General features: G+C 38.2%; 1 protein-coding gene across 4 annotated transcripts in view; it reads left to right on the top strand.

Annotated features, from left to right (window-relative positions):
* The window catches only part of LOC122811470 (class II histocompatibility antigen, M alpha chain-like), a 304,256-nt gene that overhangs the window by 43,260 nt on the left and 234,301 nt on the right, over window positions 1-26,695 (top strand). Inside the window, exon 2 of one of the 4 annotated variants that reach the window (XM_044083330.1) lies at window positions 16,804-17,089. The exons of the other annotated variants lie outside the window; for them this stretch is intronic. The gene's annotated coding sequence lies outside the window, so the exon portion shown is untranslated. The remainder of the gene's footprint in view (window positions 1-16,803; window positions 17,090-26,695) is intronic. 4 annotated transcript variants of the gene reach the window in all.

Below are 26,695 nucleotides of genomic sequence, written 5' to 3'. Positions count from 1 at the left end.
ATTGGAATGTGTCTTACTATGCATAACACATAAGTGTGTAAATAAAAATGTCAGGCGCCTAAAAGATCTGAGCTACAAAGACAGACTGGAAACGTTATCCCTTTAATCAGTTTCTTATTGTAGACTCTTTAGGGGAGACCTGCATTTTGCTTATGAGGCTATAAGGGGTTCAGTAGTCCAAGAGCTCTTTTACTTCAAAAAGAAAATCAGACAGTCCAGCTAACACTGGGGCCAGAGATCTAAATCTACTACAGAAAATAAATAAGAGTAAGAGAGGAGATAGATTTGTCACCCAGTGCCTACCCCTTCTCTGGTACAATCTCTCTCTCAAAGTTGATCAGTGTGACACACTGTCCACATTTAAAGGAGAGCTGGACAAATGGATGGATATTCATAAATTCTCCCCTGGTATGACAAGCCTGTCCATTCTTGAAATGAGAAGCAAGGCTTAAGAGTGGGTACTGACAAAGATAAAAATGGCCTTGAGGCTCACTTGCCTTGTAATTCTTATGATCTTATTAATTATACTGTTAGCGGCATGCTTTCTAAATTTAATTCTCTGTTACAAATAATACTGGCAGGTTATATGCAGGTAGTTATTTGGCTGAATAAAATTTGTATTAAAGTTTAAATATAACAGAGTATGAATTTTTAGGAAGGGAAATAAATAAACAGGTAGGAAAAGAAACCCCAGTTAGGCAAGCAAGCAACAGTAATATAACATCAGCCCAATCAATATGCCCAAAAACAGTGTATTTGGTGCAATTTGAATACAACTACAACTATTTAAAATGACAGTATATATAAATGATAATTATTAAGCTATGGACAATACTTTCAATTCATAAATCTTCCTGACTTTATACACTGAAAGATTAAATCTCCTTGTTTTTAATTTCTGTATATGAACTATTACCATTCTGCTCTTATCATCTGTATCTATTTATTCTAAAACTTTATCCGACAATCTTGACAACCTAGATCAACATTTGTAGCTCATATTGAAATACTAATGTTATTCAGCACTGGACATTTGTTTAGCTAAAGTTATTGATTTCTCCTTTGTTGTGACATGCTCAGTTTTTCAAGGCCCAGTGATCCATTTCTTTGAAGCGGCCAGTAAGACCTAAAGATAAAGATGGTGACTGTTATTAACACGTGCAAGGATGGGGCATTCACCTGCTAGTTTACTTTAACACTGATTGAATGACACAATACCTGAAAACAGTGTTAAATTTGTAAACAGAAATGGTTCTTTGAAGAATACTGATACTCAAAAAGGATATGCTATTGCTAAGTAGCTTATTCAGTGCCAAAATATCCCCAAAAATGTGCCCAAGCAATGGGAAATATCTCCAGCAGTCTTTTTTATATGTAAAATTCTTTTTACTACAACTTTCATGAAAATGCATTGCTTCCATTATTAGTCCTTACTCACCTGTTGTCGTCGATTCCACTGATGAGAAGCACTGTCAGCAAACGATAAATCCACGGTCCACCACAGACTAGTCCTCCTGTCCGGATTGCCCCTCGCTACTTTAAAAGTAATTTACACAGGACTTCAGTTCACAGAAAAAAAAAAATGTTTTAGTCACTAAACTCACTCAGTTGGTCAGGTGTGTAGGTGTAGTCAATCAACGCCGAAAAACGACTGACTGATTCGCGCTCTTTTCCCAGCACATACAGCCTGGGAAAAGAGCGAAAACCAATCAGCAGCATTTGCCCAGCAAGCACGTCATGACGTGCCTGCGGGCGTCGCAGTCCGAGCCCCTTCCATGTCTATGCGGTTTGTGTCTCAACCGCATAGACTTCTGGGAGGTTCTGGGCATCACAATGATGCCTTCTTGGCTCCTCCGGGCTGCAATGAAAATATTGCAGCAGTAATTAGAAAAAAAAAAAACGCGGTTGCAATTGATGCGCGCAATGCGCGTAATTTCGAGTTGCGGACTCGAAATTAAAAGGTACAAAGAATAGATTTTTTTTTTTTTTTTTTTATATTTAAAAAAAACAAAATAAACTACTCAGCTGTCTAGCTGAGGGGGCTGCAGTCCGGCAGCCCGATGCCACGAGCCGCCCCTGATGACCTGTAATACTGAAGAAGTCCTGTTTAACTTTGTTTGGACAAAAGCACTTAGTTAAACAGTTGACATGCATGGCTTTTTTTTTTTTGGTTGGCTTTCGTTTTTAGCTACCATTTCCTGCTACTCAGTCATTTTGGTTATCTTTAACAGTGAAAGCGTTTAACGCCGATGTTCGGCCTTCTTTTGTATAATATACTCAAATAATTATCCTAAAGTCTCATCTTTTATCATCCCACCACTTATACCTGCAAGGCTCTAGATACAGTGCTTCATGGACCATTTAGATATGTAATATTTTACGTTTAAGGTAGGCCATTTTCATGGTTTCAGAACTTGGTCAATGGTAGGACTCTGTGGAGACAACAGCCAGTGTAATGGTCTGGTAGTATAAAGGAGTGAAATGGGTTATGAATACACACTGTAAATGCAAAATAATAGTTAAGACTGATAGTTTAATCTGAAGTCCAGAAAGAATATAAAAGATAAAAAACAAGTTAGGAGAGAGATGAAGGTGATTAAAATATAGACAGACAAGTAGATAGATAGATAGATAGATAGATAGATAGATAGATAGATAAAGTGGAAAAAGGGGGACAAGGATCTCTGAGAGAGGTCAGAGGAAAATGAGGGCAGGAACAGGAATAACAAAGGAGTGATAACAGCAAGGACAGAGTATAATAACCTAAAAACGACTACAGACAAATGTAATTAGCACAGCAGGGAGATGCTTGTCCTTGAAAAGGTACATACCTGGGCAAACAAATGATTAGAAATGAGGTTACCATTGAAGTTTTAGCAATGGTTATCATAAGGGGTTAGTTGTTAGTATTATGGGTTGAGTTATGTGTTGTGTTAGTTTGCTTGCTGCAAGTTATGCTTTGAAGAACTGTACATTTCGGGTCTATATTAGATAATCGAACTTTCAAAAGTTCGACTGTCATATGGTCGACACCATATGATCGAATTTTTGAAACTTCGAACGTGTTAACAGAGATCTCCATACAGCATGGAATGGAGAGATTTCCCTTTTCTGCAATCTCAGAGTTGGTATAGTTAAAGAGCAGGAGGTGTGGGGGGTGCAGGGGAGCTTTGCCCCCTGCTTAAAACGTTCAGGTAGGTTATTTGTGTAGTTTATTTTCTTTTATTAGATTTTCAAACTTTTAAAAGTTTGATCATATGTTATCGACCATATGACAGTCAAACATTTGAAAGTTCGATTATCTAATATAGACCCGTACATTTCACCATGTTTCCTATTACTTTTGTTGAGTTCCTGTTTTTGAGAAACTTATTTTAAAATATTAGCTGTTTGACTATTTATTTTTAATTATGTCTTCAATGATTTTTTGTGAAGTCTTTCTTCAAAAGCTGTGTCATAGAACTGACTTAGCCCAAATATTTACTTTTCTTCTGAGCATATCATCCTCTGTATCCACATCTGTTAGCTTGTGTACCATAGCTAATTACCTGGGGTCTCCTGCCCTGCCTTTATACATACATAAGATATGCATATAACATAAGGGTACATAACAGTTCTGTCCAAGAAGACCACCTTAACATAAAACTTTACTGCTACTAAACTGTTTGGTCAACTGATGTCTAAAAATAGTTAGAGTTTCAGAGTCCTTAATATAGCTAAGATGTGAGATTCCAGGGTTCACAACAATATTGCTGAAAAAGTTTTTGGTACTACTGCTTTATTTATATAAACTTAGTCATCTATTTCTTCAATGCAAAACTGGTTATTTTAGTTAAAAAAATCAAAAAGGAATGAAATCTCATTGACTTGATAAGTGAGAGTCAGGCCTGTTATGTCTTCTATAGGACAGGGAAATAAATTTAAGGATTTAAGTCTCTCTTAGACATATTTTTTTCATTCTATAAGTCATCTACACTCCTGCCTTCTTTAACACTCCTGCCTGACTGTTTGCTGGATGTCCTCATTTCCTCTTACCTTCTTCCTGTCTGTCCCAAGTCTTCTTCACTAGATTATCTTCTGCTTTTCTGAACATGTGTCCAAACCACCGTAATCTGTTCTCTTTGATCTTGTCTCTTGGATATATAAAATGTCCAACCTCCTCTGAATCATCATGTTATCCACTTCCAAGTTACATCCTGTCAGTGAACTCACATTATGTGTAGCAATTCTTAGCTCATGTTTGTCAGGTTGATTGATTTTATGTCCAGCTTTCACTCAACAGAGCTATCCCAGGTAACCCAGGCTGGGCAACTAGACACCAGCCAGCCAGTAGCTTATTGACCCAGGGCTGCTGGGCTTTACGGTGAGCACACACTGGCCAATAGGGGCACATAAAACCCTCCCACTGTTAGCATGGGTCCCTGGTGTAGGTCAGAGTAGGCCAGGTCCTCAACCCACTTATCACTGGTAACTACCCATGCCCATTTGGCAACATTAGTCAACATGTCGGAATCATTTAGAGCCATATTTTATACTGTTGAGTGGCTAGCCCTGCCATGGCACTCAGTCTGTGATTCATGTTCTCCTATCTTGATGATACTGCGCACCACTGTTGATGCTCCAAAGCGGCTGGTCTGTACAACTCTTCCCCCTATATGGCACCATATAGAGTCTATGCTGCTGCTCACAGCTCTATTCATTGGTAAGGTTGAGATGGAAACACTCAGCATGTTTTTCGGAGGTTGGAGGAACCCACAAGAGACAAAGGCAGAACATGCAAACTCCAAGCAAGCATTGGTCGAAGGTCAGGATTTAACCTTGTACGTTGTGCATGGGAGGCAAATTCCTTAACCTTTATGCCAACTGGTCTCTCTTCATTCTATACGTTTTATTCTATATTTCCTTCTATAAGTACCCATTGTTATTTTCCTTTGTCATTTTTGATACTCAGAAATGATCATCTATGACATGTGTATTTTAAGTTTCATCTAATAAGGAAGTAAAGAGGTATAACAATCTCTTTCTTAATTAATATAACATATCTACAGATGTAGCCCAGGATTTATAGGCCCAATTGATAGGCAGCATAAATATGCATGTTAAAAGTAAGAATCTCATTGAAAGTCACACCTAAATCTATGAAAGTATGAACTCATTGAATTGCTTGCTCAAATATTTCATAAAGGTAATTTTGTTTTGTAACATTTGTTTTCATCTTATTTTGTTTAGCCCATTCTGATAAATCCATTAATGTTTTTCATATGATGCACTAATCATCCTCATTTACTCTTAGTTTTCCTAATTTTTATATCATCACTATAAAAACATAGAAAATTCTTTCATCAAAATGTATACTGTCAAGTACAAATGATATAATTAAGGACAAAGAATGCAAGCTCTGATGAATTCCCTTGGCCAAAGTATGCCAGCAAGATACTATGCCATTGAGAAACATTGTCCATTTGCAGATTTGTAGCTTAGGTTAGATCCGGGCAAAAAGAGACATCTTAAACTTAATTTTTTCAACTTATTTCATAATATGATCTATGGAATTTAATACCTGGAATAAATCAATGTTGGTAACATCAGTTTGTAATCTGTGCTCAAAAACAGTCATAATGTTTTTACAGGAATTTAAAATATAAGCAGTAGTGGATCTAGAGACATTTTTTACAGGGTACCATAACTTTACTATGTAGCTTTTCAAATATTAGTCTTTCTGTGTATGGCAATAAAAACTTTTTGACATCATACCATTAATTAATTAATTAACCATTGGTTTTGCAAATATTTGGCAACTACCTCTTTCAAATCAGTTCTAAAAATGTTTTTCAGAGTTTTACTGATCACATCATCCAGTTCTTGTATTTGTAATTAAATCATGCACTACAACTTTTCTAACATTCAATATTTTAAAGTCCTGCTGGTGTTTTTGGTGTCTAATACTTGAGGAATAACTAGGTAAACTGGCACTTACATAATGGCCATTATAATTTCATTTTTTATGCCCAAGCATGTTTTTAAGATATTCTCAATGCACATTAATCTTACTTTGCATTCTTTAAGCAACTTATCTCTATACAGTATACATAAGTCATTTGTTTTTTATTTCTACATAACTAAAAAAGATTTCTTGTTATCTATATATTTTGTTTTAGCAAGCTGTCACCTCTAAATTTCATTAGTTCAGATTTTACTCATCTACTTAATTTGTGTTATGCTTATAGTTTATCTGTGATACTTTTTATTTTTTAATCTGAAGTGATAAATACTATTCTATTTATTCAAGGACAATGGCTTTTTTCTCGTGATGATCTTAACTATAATAGGCTGTCTCTATATTTTTTTCATTCAGTAAATTTCCTGAATGTTCATTCCCAAATTCTTTCTACCACAACCAGTCATTCAGTTCCATGCATGCCTTTTTATGAGTCCTAAAGTTACACTTTACATGAGTGTAAGTGCCTTTTTTTAGTTTTAATATATTAATTTTTTTTATTTAGAAATGCAATTTAAGACTGCATGATCACTGTCTAGGAGGGGCAGCAAGCACATATATGAAGTGGTTCGAATTACTGTATTTATAGAAATTTCTGCCTGGATTTTACTTCCTCTAGTCAGCCTTCTTATGATACCAGTATACATTTTCACTTAAATTTTGAAAGAATTAAATATTTTTCTTTAAGAATAAAATATCAGTAAACTTAAAAAAATCTCTTCCCGTTGAATCAGATTGCACATGCAAATTGTATCTTCACCTCAGTTTAGTTTTAAACTTAAACAATTGTATTACTGGAACCTTTTTAGAGTTTCCTCAGGTATTATATTTATAAAAAAAAAAAATGCAAATATCACCCAGCCTATTTCTGAAGAGGTCCTATTACAGAGAAATACATTGTGACCTGGTACTTTATGCATCCACTCCTCAGACTGAAACTGTGTTTCTCTAACAATCCATACATGACTCTCTAAGTCAGTGAGTTGTTTCTAGAATTCAGTTTTCCCGTCAGTCTTCTAGGATCAGTACACAAAACAGAAATCTGTCCTATTTTATATTTTAATTTACTCTGAAGTAGTTAAAAACCTGGTTATGTCTTGTTAGAACAAGATGAGTACACATATCTGGCAAGAAAGTTGACAGCAGTTTTTACAGTGCCAAAACCAAATATTGACTCTCTCTCTTTAGATGAAATCTCTTTCAGTCAATGGAACTGTATTCTACATAATCCCTCTCATGTGGAGAGCAAATATTAAAATGTTTACTTTTATTTCAGATACAGTGATAAAAAATATGGTATTTGCTTAAGAATGTCTGAAAAATGGTGAAGCACCATGTTCACTAATTGTAAATACGGTTGAAGTATTTCCGGCAATATCTTTCCCACTGAAACATTTTATATGGCTTCCAGCAACATGTATTGTAATACTATTATACTTAATAGATTAGCTCAAAAGGCTAGTTAGTATTTTATTCTATCTAATTGTTTTTAAAACATAATAAAATGCTACTAATATATCAATGCCCTACATCTAGCACCCGATCCCCATAATCAGCCATTTTTTCTTGGAATCATTTTGACAAGCTTGTTCAGAATCTTGTTTATATGTAGCCATTTTCTACTTTTTTCCACATGGTATTGAAATCCATCTCCACTACTGAAAAATGATTCTATATGTTGACCATCTCCTAAGGTTCTTTTTTGGATTCTTACTATCTGTCAAGTCTTGCCTTGTTTCTTCAGATGCATATTGGATAGCATCAGTATTTTCAAAAACATGTTGATCTTGGTTTAAAGATTTCCCACTTTTTTGCTCTTTTGTGGACATATTGTCATTTTGCGGTCTCTTCTACCTAAGACTACCTTATTTACTTAGATGACATTGATTCTCATAATCGGATTCAGTGTCTGTGTTTAATAAATATATGTCACTGTTAAATGTATCTGATCAAATGTATTCTGGTGCCACTAATTAAATGCACTTTGTCAGCAATTTGCTTACTGTATATTTGTATCTGGGTTATTTTATGTCTTTTTCTATCTTTTTTTTTTCCGACTGTGTTTTCCTTTTTTTCTGACCAACCTCTGTAATAGGTGAAGCAGATTCAAAATAGGTGCTTGGTTTTGTATGTGAATAATTTATGATTGCTCCAGTAACAGTGGTCATAATTATACTGCTTTTCTTAATTAATGTTTTCAAGCTGACTGCTAGGCCCAGCCTCAGGCATATCTGTTAAGTCCAAGCTCAGGATCAACATTTCGGGTTTTCCTTCCTTGTCTTCCATAGTACTGTTAACTCTTTCTCAAATATACACTAGCAGTTTTCCACCTCTGTTTTTTCCTGGCTTTTTGCATAATTAAGACCCTAGTAGACCCGTATTTCAGACCTCTGCAATGCAGTTTCTGTTATGCTTATACTATGAATGTTTCCTTCTATAAACATTCAATGCAGCTACTTTATTTTGCTTTTCTGGCTTATAGCCCTGTTCAGCATTGGCCTCCACTTTTGACTTTGCTTTCTGCCTTATCGCCTTCTGTTTTAATTTTTATTTGCAATCTTTGTGCACCTCCAACAGTGTCAGTATTGGTGATTCTCTGCTCCCCTACCAGCTCCACCACTTCATTTAAAAGGGAAAGATTTTCTAATAAACTCTTCTAGGACTAGTTTTGGAACATCTTTTCATCTTATGCTTTATCCTGTTTCAGTTGGCCTGGTTTTCTTTAGGCTTTTCTTTTTCTGTTTCCAGTTTAGTTTTAGCTGCATTGGGGAGCAAACATACAGTTTTACAATTCTTACAAAGCAAGAAAGATTAAAGTTTAGGCCATAAATGGTACATGGGAAATGCTTCACAACCATTTCATTTTAATACATTGTTTAAAGATGAAACAAGTTTCAAAAGTTCTGATCACATGAAAAATCAAGAGTGAAACATATGTGGTGTTATGCTTTCCTAACCCAGGGTGACACCGATAAGCAAGTTGTGCATTGCTGACAGTCTCCTTTTCCCTATATTCATTTTGACACCATGCCTGCTGACCATCAGGCCTATCCACACAGCACATTCATTCACCCGCTCTGTGTATTCCTCACCGAGGATAAGAGTAGGCTATGGGGGACTATCACATAAGCAGCAATAGTGATAGTTTGTACTCTTATCACCTTTCCAGCAATGACAGCACATGTGTATGGCTCTAACACCACCTGTAGTGGTTTGTGTGAGTATACAAATCACCATGGGGCATCCTTTGTCTTCCCCATGATGTTCCCTTGCTCCTGTGCACATGATATTTAAGGGCTACTGTTACTAGCTTGAGATTGTGAGTTGTATGAAATGTAGGACTTTATCCCTCCAGGTCACAACACCAAGCTATGATTGCCATGTATTCACTTTTATTTTATGTAGTGTCCTGAAATGCAATTGCAACATGAGACCTTTATAATAGCAAAATGCTGTCTGTGTCTAAATTGGATGTTACTTTCTGAGAATGTAATACTGCAATCCAAAGGATCATATAGTACCGACTGGTGCAAGTTATTGGAATTTAGGCTAAATGCATATTATTAGGAGAATAGAGGATGCAGGGAGCCTGGAGGAGGTTTAGATAGAGGACAAAGTAAGGGGAGAGAGTTGTCAGATGTTGCAGTACTGAGGGACCTGTAGAGGAGTGCACAGAGTCGAGTCATCTGGAGGCTGGTGATCTTGCAGTGCCAGGTAAGGATGTCACAGCTGGTGGAAACTGGGCTGCTGGGTGGGAGATACTATATGAGGAGACTGGGAAGAGTTGGAGTGTCAGTAAGGATCAGTAAGGGGAGGACTGAGGAGACATAGGAAGTGTGAGTGATGAGGAAAGAATAACAGATGCTATGGAAAGAACTGTAGAAGAGTCGGGTTGTGATGATGAATAAAAAAGGCAAAGGAGGAAAAGGCAGGGGGAAAGGGGAAGTGTTATTATTTAAAGTAATTTATTTGGCCCCCTTCACCATGGCTATCAAACCTTAGTCCCCTTATAGATCAATTCATGGAATATATCTTGAAGTGGTAAAAAATTTTTTGTGTGTGTTTTCGCCTCTCTCCCTTTGCTGCCAGCAAGTATACTACAAACACAGCTATGATGAGGCTTATTCAAGTGTATGATTCACTACAGCTACATCCCCTGGCTCGAGAGAGTGGCATGGCATGCGACTCTAAAGGTCATTTGTTCAACATTTGCATAACTGCTCATCTATAAGATTCCAACAACTTTATTCTTCCAGGGTTGGCATACTAATACCAGCTGCTAATTCCTGACCTTCTCCATCTAGATCCTCTGGCACTCAGCCTGGCAAGTCAAACTTGGGTCAGATCAAATGCACTTGGGACATACTCTTTGGTACCATAGACCTGACATGGGAAACTAGTATTGACCAGGTCAGAAAAGAGGCAAGAAATGATTATCACAATAGCTGCAAAGTGCAACAACCATGGCATGGCTTAGCAATGTTAATAAACAATGAAATCTACACCAGACATGAAGCAAGCTGATTCTTACCTTTTGTGACTGGGATCACCCATCTTGCTATATGAGACCTGTATAAGAATCTCTAGTTACCATCTATAATTATCCTGACTACATTGTGTCCTTACATCTCCAGTACTTCACAGCTACAGAGCTGGAGCAGGGTTTTATTTTCAGACTGTCTGTAACTGTGATAAAAGTTAAAGAGCTCACTTTGTCACATGTATGAAACAGCTACTGTCTAACTAGCCATACCTTATAGTACTGCTGTGTTAAGATAGCATTCATAGGTTCATAGGTTCATATGTTGATACTAGGCTATCGGCCCTAGGGCCTATACAAGCCTAGCCATAACAATTCCCTGGATATTTCTTCCCACAATATTTACTTCTCTGGACCCCTGTCTAGCAGGGGGACTGACATAATCCCTGGGGTGAATTTCCTATCTCCCATCCAATCATCAAGGTTCCTTTTGAAGAGGGCCAAGGAGGCACTCTGCTTGACATGAATAGGCAGTCTATTCCAGAGTATGAGGAGTCTCTGGGTCAGGAACCTATCCCTCCAGCATGTTTTGTTCATTGTGATGACAAGGTTTAGATCCCTGAAGCATGTGGCTGTGAGAGATTAGGATTTCTTTAAGTGGAGCATGTCCAACAGCTCAGGGTTTGACATGGCCTTGTATGTTAAGCAGAGATCACCTCTGAGTAGACGATATGCCACAGAGTATAGCTGGAATTTTTTTAGACGTTCAGCATATTTCATCTGCTTTAGGCCTGTGATTCTTTTAGTGAGGTATTTCTGTGGCCTTTCCAGCTGTTGCAGAGGTCTTGCGAGGTACATACCAAATGAGGCGTTGTATTCTATAATGGGTCTAATGAGGGATGAGTACAGTGGGACAATGACCTCCTTTTTTCTGGATGGAAATCCCTTAGTGATGAGGTGTGCCACATAGAAGGATTTCCTGACTGTTGTGGCGATGTAGTTATCGAAGGTGAGACCACTGTCCACCTGTGTCCTTAAGTCACTCATCACACTTTCAGTGTTTAGCGTACTGCCACCTTTGTGGTAATTCATGGGTACATGTTTTTTCCCAAAGGGGATAACTATACATTTCTTGGCATTAAGCTTGAGCCCATGGCTCTGGCACCAAACATCTGTTTCTGTAAGGCCCTTTTGTAGAATATCCACATCATTTGAGGATTCAATAATGGCTCCCAGTTTGCAGTCATCTGCGAACTTTGTTAGCCAGAGTCCCTTAGTGTTGGCCTGTACTTCAGAGAAGTAGATGCCAAACAAGAGTGGTCCCAGGACTGAACCCTGAGGTACTCCACTTGTCACTTGTCTGGAGCTGGATTTGGAGTCAGCTACTTTTACAGTCTGGGTTCTGTCAGTAAGCCAGTTGGCAATCCATCGAGTGACATAGGGATTTATGCCCAGCTTATTAAGTTTATCCAAGATTCCAGAGTGGGGGATGGTGTCAAAGGCCTTGGCAAGGTGCAGATAGGCTGTGTGGACCACCTTACCCTTGTCCACAGCTCTGGAGACTGAGTTGAAGAAGTCAATCAGATTCAGGAGACAAGATCAGCCCTTCATGAACCCAAACTGGGTGTGGTCCAGTGTTTGAAGGTTGCCAATGTCTTTGTTTATAAGTTCCATAATAATGCTTTCCATGCCCTTGCAGATCAGGCTTGTCCGACTGATGGGACAGTAGTTCCCTGGATCCAAGGTGGATTCCCCCTTGTGGAGTGGGATAACTGTAGCTGTGCACCACTCAGTGGGCATGAAGCCCGAGGTGAGGCTATGATTAAACATGATAATTAGGTGAGGTGCCAGTTAATTTTGTAGTTCATGTAGTACACAGCCCAGGATGTCATCTGGTCCCATGGATGCTATATTCTTAGCTTTGGAGAGTGTGGTTTCTACCTGTGTATCCATGATTACTGGAATTTGGTAATCTTTTGGTATTGAGAAGGGGCCTTTAGGGGGTGAGAGGTGGGGTGAAGTTGGCACTAAATCAATCTGCCAGGATATTGGCAATATCTTTGGGATCAGTATATTTAATGCCATTCTGTTGTAGCTCAGAGCAGATCTGAGCATTGCTATTTAGATTCTTGACATAACTATAGAATGCCTTGTGGTTGTCTTTGGCATCTTTGGCAATTTTGTTTTCGTAACTAGTTTTTGAGGATTTTATGAGGGATCTCAGCTTCTTACTGAGGCTGGTAAGGGAGTTTTTTTGCATCCTGGGATTTTCCTCTTTTCTGCAACAGTTTCTTTCTTCTGTTGTATAGTTTGTTTATGGCAGGGGACCACCAGACTGGCTTCCTTATTTTTGGAGGAGAGCATCTTGGTTCTATTTGAGATGGCACGATTCATGCACGAGTGGATGTGCTCATACAGTGCCTTAGTGTAGGATTCAGCAGTCAAACTTTCAGACACCATCTGCATGGGTGCCATGAAGTTGACTTGAGTAGATTGAAGTTGGCTTTGGAGAAGTTTTTTACGGAGGTTTGCTTACTGGGGGTGGGGGGGGGTGGGATGTGGATGTCAAGAGTGATTTGCTTATGGTCAGACCTGACCAATGAGGGGGTGACCACTGGTGTGGACCATCTATCTCCTGTGTTGGTAATGACCAGGTCTAGGATATTGGAGCCCATGGTGGGACAATGGATTAGTTGATCCAGGGCATTGAAATTTATGAATTCCAAGAACCATTGGGAAAAGGTGTTGGTACCCGAGTAGTTTTCCCAGTTAAAGGTAGGGTAGTTGAAATCACCCAGTATTAGAGTGTTTGGTTGTATCTTAATATTTTCCAGTATGTTTAGAAAGGTGTAGTGAGAATCTTGGGGCATGGTGGGGGAGCTGTAGCAAGCTACAATTTGGATTGCAGTCTTACCTATTGTTACTTGCACCTGGAGAATTTCCGATGCATTGTGTTGGATAACTATACCCTAGCTGTTTACTAACCACAATACCCTTGATGTATAAATAGTATCAGTTTCATTATTGCAACTAAACTGGTACATTAATTATAGCTCTGAATGTTGGCACAATACTAGCTGAGACAACAACACAGATACTTTGAGTCTTGGTAGACTGTTATGCTACATGTAGGGTCTGGAGTGTCATAAGACTATGTTGGTTAACACAAGACCAGGGTTATGTTGTCTGACATCTCTGTGCCCAATATTTCTCCCTTCCTTAATAATCCACCAATTCTTTAGTTACCTAACAGGAGATGATAGATTTGTACCAGTGAAATGGAGGAAAGGTGTACACCCCTCCCAAATGATGGTTATAATATAATTAATATGTGCAACTTAAAAAAACTAAATTGTACTTAAATAAGAGTCAGAAACCCAAAAGTCCCAAGGAGGGCTACTGCACTCAGTAAAGGCCTATAATTAATTAAGGAGTTAATTAATAATTCATTAACTGTAACAAACTATACTTAACTACTGCTGAACTATAGTCTTGTCGTTGCTGGCACTTTTTCTTTGCAGTATTATTGTTATGGACATTGTTCCTTCATTTTTTCCAGGTGGGAAAGGCCAGAATTTTGAAAATTTGCATGTTCTCCCCACGGTCGAGTGACATTTAAATACATGCAGGTAGGTGCGTATGTGCGTGAATGGGTGTGCCTTGGGCATTGGGCTGGCACCTCTGCACCATTAAAAAAAATCCACTGCCAATCATTAGCGGAGCGGAGTTCCACTGTGGCGACCCCTAACTCGGAAAAGCCGAAAGCTATTAGTTCAAGTAAAAAAGCATGAGGTCTTCATGGAATCTGGCATTTAGGATCACAATAATTATTCATGAACTTTTTTTTTTTTTTTTTTTGTATTTGCTACTTATAAAACTGTCATATTTCTTTTCACATTTTGCTTTTTTATAGTTGAACTTTAAAATTGGAACAAATTTATAATAATTTGAAATTACACTTGGCAAGCACAGATATACATGTAGAACCAGAGTAAAGCACCAATTCATGGGGTTGTGAACTCTGATTCCATAAATTAAACCAAAACACTGTAATAGTGATCAAACTCCTGTGAACCCAACATACTTGGTTCTACTTAAAAGACGTGCTCAACTCCCCTCTCCCCCCACCACAGGGCTTATATGCTGGAATTTGCATTCTTCACAATTGCAGTTTGGTGGTGAATGTTTTCATATTGTTAAATGTGACTGTAATTATTGTTCAGGGCCCTTGAACTTCATACTAAGCTCATTCAATTGCTGAGTTGTGTCCACAAAGAAGAACAGATCCATCAACCACTGTGTGTCCCTAAACTAGAGCAAAAAATCTGAATCCAGTTGCCACAGCTTAAAGCATAAAACCTTTTACTAAAACAAACAGACAAGCGCCTTCAGGCAAATCGCTCTTCCTCAGGTCTAACTATAAAACAACAGTTTATAAGAAAAAAATAACCAATCAGTTCAATGGAGCAATTTACGCCCTATCAGTGTGGGTTTTAACAGCAAACAAGCATTAAGCCCCGATGTCTTATCAGACTGCGTGTTCCTAAACTGAGGAAAATCCATTCTCTTTTCTCCATGAATCTTTTTAATATCAGTTCTAAAAACCTTGACAGCACATTTCTCTTGCTTAATAAATTTAACTCTGGAAAATGCAGAATATTCCCTCAATTAGAATCATTTTTTTTCCACAAATGCATGAAACAGACAATTTTACAGTCCTCTGGAATAGATATAATGTATACATTTAACTACCCCAGGTGTCACGTTCTCAAATGTAAGCACTTTGTACTGCAGCATGTGTGCTGGTGAAAGGTGCAGCATGTGTGCTGGTGAAAGGTGCAGTGTGTAGCAGTGGGTAACTGCACATTCCCCTACGCATGTTTAGTCTGTACCAGCACCACAACAATCTTCTTTCCGGTCATTGACTGGGCACCATCTTTTGTGATAACAGTTAACCCATGCCGTGGATGACCTGTGTTATCAAATGCATCACACAGTTTCTGGAAACTATTTTCTGTTAATATTAATCCCAAGGAGCAAACTAGTGTGGGAAGAAAACCAAGAACTCACAAATCCAGACCACTTAACCTTTGTGACCACTGAGTCTCAAAATAACACCAACTATAAGGGTTATTTTTTTAATGTTTTAATAAAAGGTTGACCGTTTCGTCCTTTGTGATCAACACTGGACTTCATCAGAACAGCACATAAAATATAAATATTGCCTTTTTATATCTCACGCTGTTGATGTCGTAATCAATCAACCAATAATACACATTAATTCATTAACTAATACAATCAAAAGTACAATGTTTAAAGCGAATATCCAAATTTTCTTCAGATATATAATACTATATGCAGCCCAAAAAAATATATATTTAATCACAGTTTGGCTGATCTCATTTTCAGCACACTAGTAATATATGTATTATCATTCAAACCTGGTGGGTTGGTGTTATTTAACCTCACCTGCCAAATAAGTTCTCCTCTCTAATTTACCTTTTGAATTTCCAAAATGTATTTATTGACATTTGTTTATGTTTATTTGTTTAAAATGGAAAGATGGAAACAATCGTGTGTTTGGACAGTTGACAGTGTGCCTGTAAAGGGCATTATTTTTATTCCTGTTTTTAATGTAATTAGTGTGTTCAGAGATTCTCCTACAAAATACATTTTATCTTTGCAAACCAGAAGTTGTAATTATATCTGTTTCACACCCCCTAATTCCCACAATCTTCAGAATCCTGAAGGTTCACAGAAACGTCAGGCATTCTCCCTTCGGACTGATAGTGGCTGCACAGTTTGGAAATTTTGCAGTTTTTTTCCTTTTATACTATCCCATGAATCATGGGATAGTATCTGCAAGGAGCAGAAAGCTGTAAAATCTTGAATAATGGCAACGCGAAGGCTGCTGTAAAGAAATGAGATACGTTTTTTTTTTTTTGTTATAGTTAATCCTGAGAGGCACCCAGATGATATGGGCAGTGGGAGTTCGCATGCAATTGTATGAATTGTGTGCAGACATTGAGGCAAGGTAGCTTGAATACAAACTCAGATCCAGTTCATGGTCTGGCAAGTTAAAGTATTGATAATTAGTCCTGCTGACTACATGCCCTAACCTGTTGCTGGACATTTCAGTTGTTTACCTATATCTTAAATACATGGACAGGCTGGAAAAAAAGGCTGTCTATAACTTAGTCTACCACCTTTCTTACATTCACCTAAGACCACTAGAGTAGCCTTTCTGACAGTTGCAATTGACTAGAGGAATAACATAAATAATGGCTTTCTTCATATTTATAAATTCAATATTATCTTTAAACAGGTCCTCAAACACTGAAAGGAATGTCGGAACCATAGGAGGAGGGGGTGACCCCACAAACACTTTGAATAACTGCCCAGATGTACCCTGAAATTGCTGCTGGAAAACATGTGCATTGATATTTCCAATGTAACTCCAAGCTTGGAAACCTGAAAAAATGGGAACTGAATAATAGAGTGTCTTTTTTCATCACCTGAGGCTGTGGTCACCTCAGAAATTCCAATGCAAGTGTTTCTAGAGGCAGAGTCCTTACACAAGAACAGCGTGTATGGCACATAAACAATTAAATGTAAGTATCTGCTCCAAACCACAATTCCTTTAGTCTTTCTTCCCAGCATAAATGATACGTCTTTACAACCTGATCATAACTGAAAATTGTGAGTATGTTGCTATATATATATATATATATATATATATATATATATATATATATATATATATATATCACTCTGTGTATATTAGCTGGCATTGCATTATTAGAAATGCACTTTGTTTGATCTAGTGCATGTTAATTAAATCCAATTAACTGAATAACATGCACATCAGTGAGTGCATGAAGTTCATTGTTTTCAGCGAGATTGCATAATACCATGATAAGGCAGTCTTACACCTTTTCCAGTAGGGTGCATTCTTGGAGTTAGTATTTATAATTTATTAGGGGTGTGGAGGATACAGGGAGGCTTGCCCACCCACAAAGAAAAGGTTGAAAATAAATGAATTTTCTATAATTTTGTCTTTTGAATTGTTTTAGTTCAAAAGGCAGAGTTTGAGGAATTTGAGTTTTGATGGGTTACCTACAATCCATAGATGTGTGTGTGTGTGTGTGTGTGTGTGTGTGTGTGTGTGTGTGTGTGTGTGTGTGTGTGTGTGTATGTGTCTATATTATAGTGTCGAAATGGCATTACAGCGAATGCCGTTTTGATGACACATATAGAGCGAAATCCAAAAACAGTGAAAACTCAGGTCAGTGATTTCTTTCCTAGGGGAAAAAAATGCTTGGCCTGAGCTGTGACATTGCCCTTTATACCACTGTAGTGCAATCTCAGAGTTAGTATATTTAGTTGGTGGGGGTGTGGCGAAGCCTCCCACTTTGAAATGTTTTAATTGGTGTGTTGTGTCTTATTGGTCTACCAATTATTTTTCCTAGGAAAAAAATTGGTGACCTGCGGTTTCACTGTTTACAGATTTCACTTTTTATGTCATTGAAAATGGCATTTGCTGTAATGTCATTTCGACAATATAATATAGACCTGTTTGTGTGTGTGAGCATGCACTCATACACGTGTGTGTATCTTCGGCAATGTACTATAAAATCAAGAAAAGTTTACCAGGGGCAGAGCAAAAATATTAGGCAAGAACATGAATGTTCTAGAAAACCAAGAACTCTTTGCAGTTATGTCTAAAGGTAAAGTTTGCTTTCCATTAGCTGGTGTAGATCCTAAGTGTTTTTTTGCCTTTCATCAAGTCGGTACCAGGATATACTTTGGTTCAGTTGGGTCTCTGGCTTATAGTTCTTCCTACTTCTGCTTTGAACAGTTTGCAGTACTTCAAGGAAAGTTCCAAGATGAAGGACAGCTTTTAAATATTACTGTACTTCACTTAAAGTTAATAGAACAACAGGTTTAGAATCAGTAAGCATTTTCTAAAAAAATAAAAAGTATAAACTTTTAATGTCTAGCATTCTTGACTGATGCAAAGTGATTTCCCAGATAATCAAACATTTTACAAGAGACAGGGGAAGAATGTGGAGCAAAATCTGGGGGTTTCTGCACAGTCTATGCCAGTGCCAGATTATAATAGAGATATGGCCCACCATAATTCTCAACCTTTCATCTCTAAAATGTGGAGGACTGGCTCTGAAAACTTAACAAACAGGCAAAATAAGGAGCATTTACTAAATACTTCAACTAGGAAGCTTTATACGTAAAAATAGTTATTTTGATTAATTAATATGATTCAGTATTATTCAGTATTATTCACCATGGGTGATTGTTAAAAATTCTTAACAATGAATGTGTGTCAAACCCTTTCACTGTGGAGCAGTGTGAAACACTGAAATTTTAACACTCAAAATGAGGAATATTCCTTATACTGAGGCACAATTGAGAGGTATGTGACCCACAGCTCCTGGGTCGCTAATAGCCACACCAAGTATAAGGTGCCACAGGTGTTTCTTTGAGCTGTTTCTTTATTTTTAAACCAAGAAACACTATATTTCCTTACTGTAAAATAAATAAACAAGAAGTTATAACTTGTAGAGCCCTATGGGAAAGATTGGTACACTTGAAGAATCATTTTTGTCAGCTTTTGTTCCTGCACCATCCTACAAATCAAAAGGCAGCACCAGCAATAAGAAGAAAACTTACACAATATAAAGGGAAGTTTGCAGTACAAAACAGCAACAGTGGCAGTAGGTTGATTTTTTTAAAAATTATTCCTGGTCAGAAACCGTATATGAGCTGTGGAAGCTGACAAGCAGCTGTGTGTTTATTTATTTAATTTAATTTTATTACCATTGGGCAGCAGATGTGCACAATGTATTCTTGAAAGATAACCAGATATGGGCCAGGAGGGGCTAGAAAGCAAATGTAATTGTATGAAATAAAGTTTGAAATATATTGTGGCTGTTATTTTATGTTATGTTTCTCTTTTTTATAGTTGGATATCTTGGATGAGCATGATCAGCAACGTAACTATAACTATTACTATAACTGGGTATGGAGGTGACCTGCAAATGGAAATACTTTCATTTGGTCATTATTCTGACTTTGTAGGGCTAAAGTGATTTTTTTCAGATTACTTTACTCTGTCATCTTTTTTATTTTTTTTTGGGCAACTGTCCTCTGCATTGACAGTTCTGATTTTTATGTAAATTGTGGGTTTTTGAATAACACCTGTTGTAACATCGATATGTTTTTAATATTTGTCATGTGCCATCCCAGGACATGAGCTAACAAGGGATAGCAGAGGTAACTAAGTACTGTAAAGATATATTTTAGTCAGACTAGAATCGGACAGTGACTACATTTAAGTCAATGCAATTATAATGTGAGGAGTGGTGCTAAATTCCAGCATGGTAACTGTTTGCAAAAAATCTGCAGCAAACAGTAAAATCAGAATGTGAACAATATTAGTAAACATTACAAATATAAATCTGCTGGGTGTGCATCTTCCACAAGCAAAACTGCAGCTGTTACATTAGCTTGCAATGCAATCAAAGAGTAAAAAATGCTAACCAATGACTATGCAAACATTAGCTGCACATGACATTTTAAATCACATGGCAGTTATACTGCTTGAACCCAATTTGGGACATTGAATGGTTCCACTGTAGACATATTTCCGCCTGTTTAAAATAAGTGGCGTTAGTCTGCTTGTTTTTCTACTGAAAACAAACTCAAAACTGTTTCTCATAGATAGGAAACCGAACAAGAACTGTGACCAAACATCTTACAAAGTGAAAGGTCTTTTTAAATAGAAGGTTAACAGTGTGTAGATCATTTATTTGTAATATTTTCTGATTTGTACAATCACCTTAGTGCTGAGGCAGAAAAGCTCAACAAAACTGCAACAACTGTGCATCTGTGTTTAGAAAAAAAAAACATTATAATACTCCTTTTTTCAAACCAGCAGCATCAATACTTGTTGCCCAAGGCCATCCCAGCATACAGCTGGCCACTCCTTTATCTGGTGTACAGCCGTAACACCCAGTAGGGAGACCATGAGTGAAGAACGCTGTGAAATGTACTAAGGCCATACTGGTGAGATATAATACACTAGTTTAGCCATGTAGCTCAAATACTCAAATTATCTCCTCTTATTATTATAATAAAGTAAATTTTTAATAGTTTACCTGGAATTTGCTGTAATCTTCTCCCCAGCCTCATTCTTATTGACTCTAGGTGAGAAATAGAAAGCATTTTTGGTAGGCTTTCTTGCACTGTGGCTTTGGCTTTTAGAGTAAAAAAAAATCACAAATGTACTGTAGATTTTGATTTAGTCTTCAGATTGCGAGCATATGGTGTGTCACTGCACTTTTTTTTCTTTTTGTGTATGCAGGGTATTGTATTACTTGTGCTGCTCATATTTTACAAGAAGTTATTTTCCTGAAATGGTTTGCATGTGCAATGCCATGGTCTTTGAAAAGCATTAAGAGCTTCTCACCTAAAGCAAAAGCATGGAATATCAAGTCAAAAATGTATCCTCAGGTCTTTGCAGTTTTCATCCTAAATTCATGCAGTCTGATTTGAATTGCCTCCTAAATCCATGACGTTAGTTTTGTGTGTTTAAGAAAGGTATATGACTGCTAAACTGTAATGGTACAACAGGGCGCTTTTTAATCATTTACTTGTTATTGCCAGTGTAATACTTCTGGTGGGGATGAACTCTAGAAGGAAGATTAGGAGAACAAGGTAGACATTCATCCATTTTCTGATATCTGTTTTATCCTGTCTGGGGATACAGGGCAACCAGAGCCAATCCCAACAGTAAGCAATAAGTGGAAGGCAGGAAAACGTGCTGTACAGCCAGGCCGCCAGTCCATTCTTGGACATACTTAAACACACACACACATGTGTGTGTGTCCTCACATGTGCGCACACATACACACACAGACACACACACACACACACACACACACACACACACACACACACACACACACACACGTGAGTGTCCCCACATGTGCGCGCACACACACACACTCACAAGCACACACACACGCACGCGCACACACGCACAGACACACACACACACACACACACACACACACACACCACAACAGCACACACACACACCACACATACACACACTGCACACACGCACACAGAAACACACAGCCCTGGACAACCGAGAGAATCAGTAGTTCACCAAGTGGCATGTATTTCAAATGTTGGATAAAACTAAAGATTCCTGCAAAAACTAATTTCAGTAAAAAGAAATATGCAGAAATGTCACTCAAACCAAAGAATGAAGTGCTTTCTGACAGCAGTATAAACTGGAACTGAAAACCATAACTGTATACATTTCAGTGCAGTTATTTATTTGAAATTGACATATTTGTTAACTTTAGACAAAGACTCAACAATGCTGATTAAGCAAACTCTTAAGTGCTGTAAGCCAATGTCTTGTCTCAGTCTTACCTCTCTTCCTTATATGTTCTGCTTGGTTTTGAAGAGCTTTGAACATAATACAAGTACTTGCCGGTCTGTGTAAGTAAACAACGGCTGGCAAGCCAGGTCACTGCAAGCCGTTATTTGTCCAAAGCAGGTCAGCTCAGATCAGGTTTCAGAGGGAGGAGAGGGGGCAGGTAGGGAACAAAGCAGATCAGTCTTTTCGATCTCTACCTTTGCAGCTTGGATCTCTACCTTGGCTGCTTTCCCAGTTTGAACAATGTGGGTGATATGTGTGAACAAGGTAGAGGACTTTTTGATTTTTTCTGAGAGTTCAGGTTGAGAGCCTTTAATGTTTTGTATCAGATAAAGGGCTAGTTATGTTATTGTTGAAGTTTAAAGACATTTTGGTTTAAGGGCATGTAGGCAGATTTTTAAGTTAGTATTTGATGTAATGGTTTTAGTTTGAGTAATCTTGTATTTCAAATCAGGTTTTAGTTTTGAAAGGCCTGGAGATTAGGTTACAAACAGGCTAGAGGATAAAAGATGTACTTGAAGGTATCAGGCTAAATTTAAATATCAGAATAGGTTTAAATTAATACTTTCAAGTAGGGTTTGCTATGGGATTAAGGCTCACTTAATGGGTGAAACAAAGGCACACAGGCCTAGGTGTGGCCTGGGATTTAGGGATGAGATGCAAAAGATTTTAGCAAAAGCTGAAATTGTTTTTCTTAGCAGTCTGGCAAACAATAGTTGAGGCCTGCAATTAATTGGGTGGCTGGGGTCAGTGAGGAATTGCATGGCGAGGCTAGCGAGTTGGGGCCTGCTTATATGCTTAATCCAACATAAATCATGTTTGGTTCACTAACTTGTTGGGGTTTAGTGCAAGTAAATCATGTCTAGTTAATTTTTTAGAATATAAAATTAAATTATTAATAATAATAATAATAAACAATTCAGCTGGTTGGGTCATTAAACTTAAACTAGGTCTTATGGGATTTACAGCCATTTACAGGTTGTAAGTGAATAAAATGAGTAATTGTGGATAGAAAGGTTTGGCAAAAAAGTGGAAACTCATGCTCAGGACCGCAAAAGCCCATGCTTACATTTGATAACCCTGCAAACTATGGCTTGCTATTTTACCAGTTTTGTTTTTCTTTATATGAAGTATCACTGTTTAGGGCTGCTTTTCTGTTGCTTTTTTGTGGGGCAGTTAAAGGCAGAAATTATTCAACTGAACAAGAAGAAAGGTCAACTGATGGTTTTACCTTTGGCATGTACATGTGTTGGGAAAGACATTTGGGTTTATGCGGCTAAATCCAAAACTGATCAAGGAAGGAAGGGTCAATGGGTAAGAGTGGTTACCCCAAAAAGTTTTGGAATAGAAGTTGACTACAGTATGTTGGAGTGCCTCAAACAGAGGGGTATGTTAGATAGTCCATTCTTTTGTCATCAGCAAGGTGATCCTCTTACACAGTATCATGTGTGGGCAGTTATAGGAAAGACTGTTAAGTAGTGCAGTTTAGATACAGATATACATTGGATTCTTTTAAATGGGAGCAGCTTCATATGGACACACAATTGGGGCATCATAGGCTCTCATTAAGAAGCTGGGCAGGTGGAAGTCCAGTGCATAAAAGCTATGTGAGGTGTAAACACCTTTAACTCTTGTTTTTTGTGTTTCAGCTCACACATAATCGGATCAGAAGTACATTTGGATAGTTGGTCATTCTTTATTCTGAGGCTCCATCACTGGGTCCAGGACAGGGTGGTCTCATCCTTCTGAAGAGGAAATCAAGTTTCTATGAGGCAGTCTGGTTTGGGGTATCAAGAATGCGGTAGCAGCAACTTAAGGGCAGTATTACAACAAGCAGTAAGAAGTGGTAAACCTCCTACGGCCATGTGCTGCATGAATGCTGGCCGCAGGCTATTATCTGTTGGTCAGAAGTAGCACAGAGAAGAAGGTGGATGGGCGCTAGGTCCATTGAAGCGGTGGTAAGAATGAGGCAGAGAATTAATAATAATACCATGGATAAGTTGTTAAGAGCCATTAATGGGCTGTATATTCCATACCCTGGCATTCAGGTCTGGTGGATAGACTGGTACATTGGGGATGGGGTTCATTTGTATGAAAATGGTATGCAGGTTTTTATAAAGAATTGCAAGTGGATTAAGCACTGAAGGGCCTACACGTGGAGTAGTATGAGATGTGCTTGGCAGAAGGGAGGAATATTCGTTCCTTCTGTAGTGTAAGGCAGGAAGGGTAATGGAGGCAAAGGTAAGTGTGTGTGTGCGGGTCTCAGGACTCTTTAGCTGGACCTTCCACAGGCCAGACAGCCCTGAGAGATTGTTGCCAGGGGACTTATCAGCCTGGCAATGGCTCATTGGCAGATTGTAAGGCAGACCAGAGGAATTGTGAAGAATTGTGAAAAAAGTTGTTGTGATGTGGGTATGATGAATCAGAAGGGCTGGATAACGACAGTGCTGTCTGTTGTCCTGTAGTTTTAGAGCAATGCTATGAAATAAAGAAATGGCCTCCCTGACATTCCTGCCTTCTGCACATCTCAGAATAATTGACGTCTATTAGTAAAGGTCATTGGCACTAATTGGCAATAAACACATGGTTGTGGCCAGTTAATCCACCTGATGCCTCTGTGTTTTTATTAAATATGTAACTGATTTAAGTCTGATTTACTAAATATGCAACTTTGGTGCAAATAATAGCAGTGATGCAAAATGATTTACAATGTACTGAATTGGTTTTATGAATGTGGTTCAATGGCAATGATACAAAATTATTAAAGATGAAATAGTATGTACAATGTGCTGAACTGATTATATAAATGTGGTACATGAGTTATCATCAGGTGTTGCATCAATGGTCAAGATAAGGTATTTGACAAAGTATGGATAGTGGTTTGCTATTTTAGTAAAGGCAGGTAGAGCTGTACCAATCTAGGACAAACATTGCTTGTTGAAGAGTTAGCAGAGATCAGCTGAGCCTTTTGTTATAGTGAAGTACAATAGACTATTGCATGCTACCCCATCTGATGGGAATTGCATTCCTGGAACTGCTGTGAATGCATTCAATTGATTACCCAACTGCTCCTTTCAAGTGAGGAAAGCACCACGTTTTAATTCATTATTTTATAAAGCACCCAAGTACAGCAGCAGTATTGTTGTTCAGTCCTTATTAAACTTACACAACAAGATTATTCTGATCTCTAGATTTTATTCATTTAAGTAAACAGTTCTTCTGGTTTGCTTTCAGATAAAATCAATGTGCGAAGTGATGTTAAAACAAGCATATTAACATTTCCAAATCTTTATAGCCCCTGGTGAGGTATGTGTAAAATCAGCCTTGCATCAGTATAGCCTGAATATTCTCCATATTCATCTCAGTACTGATGCAACATAGAAATGAATCAGATTTGAATTACATGACCTCTGTTGCAGGAAGCCACTTAATTATGTAAGACAATTAGCTGTGCTCACTCTGCTTGACTATGCAGAATGGGAAAACACACACACACAATATCCCAATATTTAGGAATTTTCATATCTGTAAATGACTATAAAGAGCAATTGATACAAATAATCAGGGCACTTTCTATCAATGCTACTATATAGTGCAGGTGCTAAACAGACTACCCATAGGCACTGAAATCCCACAAAGACACACACACACACACACTGTGATACACAGACATACACAAGCAAACTCCATTTACAGACACCGTGACCTACACATGAGCATTCTGTGTTTGAACCCTGCGCAGCTTCCTACCTCAGAAATCCTGTAGGTGTGTACAGTAAGGTTGCCATGCTCACTTATGCATTTTGATCCATGTTTTGTAGAGAACTTGTATAATGCAGGCATATATGAATCTCATACTATGCTACTTTTGTAAAAGGGCAGAATGCTGGGAAGTTTATTATCACAGACCTCTACGTATGGACTACTGAGATTGCATGTGACTCTGTGAATTTTACACTGCAAGGTACTGTTACAGTACATAAATGAGGGCATGGGGGAAGTTCCCCTAATCTTCTTCTTCTTTCGGCTTTTCCCGGTTAGGGGTCACCACAGTGGATCACCTGTCCACTCATGATTGGCAGTGGAGTTTTACAGTGTCGAGTTGCCAGCCCGGCGCCCAACCTTCCGCAGAAGGCACACACACGCATGCACACCTAGGGCCAATTTACAGTGCCCAATCCACCTACAGCATGTCTTTGGGATGTGGGAGGAAACCGAAGCACCCGGAGGAAACCCACGCGACCACAGGGAGGACATGCAGACTCCACACAGAAGGCACCCCAGCTGAGGATCGAACCGGAGAACCTCTAGCTGTGAGGCGACAATGCTAACCGCTGCACCCCCGTGGCCGCCCTAGGGGGAAGTTCCCCTAATAATGCCATGCATTTGTCAATGCCAGTTGACCATTGGCCACCTAAGTGTAGTACATTTCTTTGTAGCTATGAAACTGGTGCCAAAGTGGAAGCACCAGCAGTTTATTCAATACATTAACGCAAATCTCCCCACAGCGTTTTTGTCCACAGGACTTCTTGTTGTTTCAGGCACCTGGCCTCATTGTGTTTGAGCGGTGCTTCATATAGTTACTCAGAGACAGCATAATGTAAAACAAGTAACTGTCAATGGTAGTTGCTGCACTTAACAAGCTGCCATGATTTATGTATATGTACCAAGTTATAGGTGACAGCACTAAAGAATGATAACATCGCAAATGTTTAAGAGACAAAATACAAGGTTACAATTTAGGTGT

The sequence above is a fragment of the Protopterus annectens genome, chromosome 9.part0, assembly GCF_019279795.1.
Source record: "Protopterus annectens isolate FY-2018-M chromosome 9.part0, PAN1.0, whole genome shotgun sequence".
Classification (NCBI taxonomy): Eukaryota; Metazoa; Chordata; order Ceratodontiformes; family Protopteridae; genus Protopterus; species Protopterus annectens.
This window is presented reverse-complemented; position numbering and strand designations above follow the sequence as displayed.